We start from the raw sequence: 3,479 nt of genomic DNA, 5'->3' as shown, positions 1-3,479 counted from the left end.
GGATCTTGCTTCCGTCGATGTCACGTGACAGGTACAGATAGAGGTCCCCTCCTCCTCTGGCATTACCGAGCAAGGAAAGAAAAAGTCACGCCTCATTTCGACGAAGCCTGGTAGAAGGCCGGGTGGTTGAAGGCCGGGTGATAGAAGGCCGGGTGGTAGAAGGCCGGGTGGTAGAAGGTGGGGTGGTAGAAGGCCCTTAGTGCGCAAGGTGCGTGACGTTAACCATCGCAGTAGAAGTCAAGCCTCCTTTCGACGAATCCTGGTAGAAGGTCGGGTGAAATTCCTGTCGCCACGTGGTGTCAGACGCCAACCCTAACAGTGCCCAGCGGTGGGATCGTCATGTAGGGCGTGCAGTAATTCTGGACACAGCGCCGACGGAGCAACAAGAAGGTAGTTGGCGCGGACTGGTGAGAAGTTCTTCTTCACGAGTAGGTTGTTTTGAAGCGTGAACGAAGATAATCCGCGCTTAAATGCCCTAGGGACAACGTCGGTGTGCCCTTCCAAATACTCAACGAGGCCTTTTAGCTCCGGGTCTGCTCGTTGCTGTTTAGCGAAGTCTTCCGCGCTTATTATTCCAAGGAAGGCGTCGTCATCCTCGTCATCTTGCGGCGGCGGGTCAATGGGGGAGCGTGATAGGCAATCGGCGTCTGAGTGTTTTGTCTGGACTTGTAGGTTACAGTGATGTCGTATTCTTGTAGTCTGAGGCTCCACCGCGCCAGCCGTCCTGAAGGGTCCTTTAATTTAGCTATCCAACACAACGCGTGATGGTCGCTGACGACGAATCTTTTTGTTGCCCAAATGATGGCGAGGCATTCCTTTTCAGTCGTAGAATAATTGCCTTCCGCTTTTGACAGCGACCGGCTAGCGTAAGCTATCACCTGTTCGACTCCCTTTCTCCTCTGGACTAGAACGGCACCGAGGCCTAGGCTACTGGCGTCAGTGTGGATTTCAGTATCGGCGTCTTCGTCGAAATGTGCAAGTACCGGCGGCGACTGCATGCGTCGTTTTAGTTCTTGGAATGCGTCGGCCTGCGGCGTTTGTCACTTGAACTCGACGTCAGATCTGGTTAGATGCGTTAGCGGCTCAGCGATGCGTGAAAAGTCCTTGACAAAGTGCCTGTAGTAGGCACACATGCCAAGGAATCTACGCACTGCCTTCTTGTGGGTGGGCTGCGGGAACTGTGCGATGGCAGCTGTTTTCTGCGGGTCGGGGCGTACTCCGTATTTGCTGATGACGTGGCCTAGGAAGAGAAGCTCATCGTAAGCAAAGCGGCACTTTTCCGGTTTCAGAGTGAGCCCTGATGATTTTATGGCCTCTAATACTGTCGCTAGCCGCCTAAGGTGGTCGTCGAAATTTTCGGCGAAGACAACGACGTCATCCAAGCAAACAAGACACGTCTGCCACTTCAATCCTGCTAACACCGTGCCCATGACGCGCTCAAACGTTGCAGGCGCCGAGCACAGTCCGAATGGCATGACCTTGAACTCGTAGAAGCCGTCTGGCGTGATGGAGGCGGTCTTTTCGCGATCTCTATCGTCGACTTCTATTTGCCAGTAGCCAGACTTGAGGTCCATCGACGAGAAGTATTTAGTGTTGCAGAGCCGATCCAATGCGTCGTCTACCCGCGGAAGGGGGTATACGTCTTTCTTCGTGATTTTGTTCAGTCGACGATAATCGACGCAGAAACGTAGGGTTCCGTCCTTTTTTTTCTGCAGGACAACAGGAGATGCCCACGGGCTTTTCGACGGCGGGATGATGTCGTCGCGGAGCATTTCGTCGACTTGTTGCCTAATAGCTTCACGTTGAACACGACGCAGCCGTGACCCGACGCCAAGACCCAACTGCAACGCCAGACAAAGAACCACCGACCTCGACGTGCTTCTCGGCGGCCACGCAGTCACTGCCTTAGTCGACACAGGGGCCGATTACTCCGTAATGAGTGCACACATCGCCGCCCAGTTGAAGAAGGTTAAGACTGCATGGCAGGGCCCCCAAATTCGGACCACTGGAGGACACTTCATTACGCCGACTGGAATCTGCACGGCAAGAATTACCGTTCATGACCGCACCTACCCAGCACCTCCACCAGATGTCACGTGGTGGTGACGTGGAATAACACAGCAGTAATACTGTGAACGACAAAACTAACTTTTATTGGGCGAACCTGTGCCCACGAAACAGGCTACACTTATAGCACAACGATAGCGGCGAACACGGTCGGCGATCGTCGAAAATCTGATCAGCGGGTCAAGCGCGTCGGCTTCTATCGATCAGACGTCGAATGTTCCAGAGTAACCGCTGGGACCCGCGTGTCTTCCAGAAAGTTCTATACTAATCGCGTTGCGCATACATGCAATCCGATTACACAAGTTGCGGTGAAAGACGGTGAACGGAACCATCGATAACATTCGAGAAACTTCCTTTACATTCAGGCGCCTCCTGCGCTGTGCGACAACATTTGTTAGGCAGCGAAACGTGTCCCCCGATAAAGACAAGTACACGTGTCAATATACAAAACAGTCGGGTAATGACGAATGTAAACATTGGGGCCTAATAATGGCGTACGCACGTTGAATTATTATTCATTTAAGGGTGTTTTACGTCGTCTAAGTACGACTTGGTCAATATGCGACGGGTTCATAGCCGCATTCAAGCCGCTTGCCAAGACGGAGCTGCGCTGCCGCCTTGTATTAAGCCAGCTGCCTTTACGGTCACCTCGGCGTCTACAGCCTACTATACAAGGCAGGGTCACTATTTAAGGCACTGATAACTCTAAGAACAACCACCTTTGCTGAACTGAGTGCAGCTGAATTGCTCGCAAATTTATTTGCCGTATCGAAATAGCTCCTGCATCGTAGCCACATTGTCACGAGTTCTCGTAACAAAGGGCAGAAGGAACGCCAATGACAAAAAAGGACGGAGGGTGGAGAAAGAGGGCGACGACGTTCGGCGGGCTACCTTTGGCCGCTCCTGAAATAAACGCCGACGGTGTCCCTTAATCTGCCTTGCAGGTTTATAAGTAAACGGTTCGCGCATAAGAATATTATCAGTTGAATCCTCATAACAAATAAAGCAAATCCGACAAGGCTTTGCTTTCTGCATTATTTTTTGTGTGCGGTATTCGAATGGGACATCGTTTAAACATTTTGCAGCGTTCCTGGAAGTTGCGAACTTCCACACGAGCGAACGGCAAGCACTAGGCCGTGACGGTTCACTGGCAGAAAGCAACTTACGTGCTTGACCCGCCAACTGTTTGCAGCAATCCTTTCTTGTCGAGGCATGGCGGCGCGAAATGCAAAACCCAGCCGTGCGAGAAGATGCCGGAGTGCCATTGGCGGCGACCCGATGGGGCGTGACGCGCCCCACCGGAGAGCCGCCGTGTCCGCAGGAACTGCGCTTCGGAAGCGACCGCGGTCGGGGCCACGCTCGACCCTTGCCCTCGCTTTACTTCCGTGGACCGCTCTCTGACACAGGCACCC

The sequence above is a fragment of the Dermacentor variabilis genome, chromosome 2 (assembly GCF_050947875.1).
Source record: "Dermacentor variabilis isolate Ectoservices chromosome 2, ASM5094787v1, whole genome shotgun sequence".
Taxonomy (NCBI): Eukaryota; Metazoa; Arthropoda; class Arachnida; order Ixodida; family Ixodidae; genus Dermacentor; species Dermacentor variabilis.
This window is presented reverse-complemented; position numbering follows the sequence as displayed.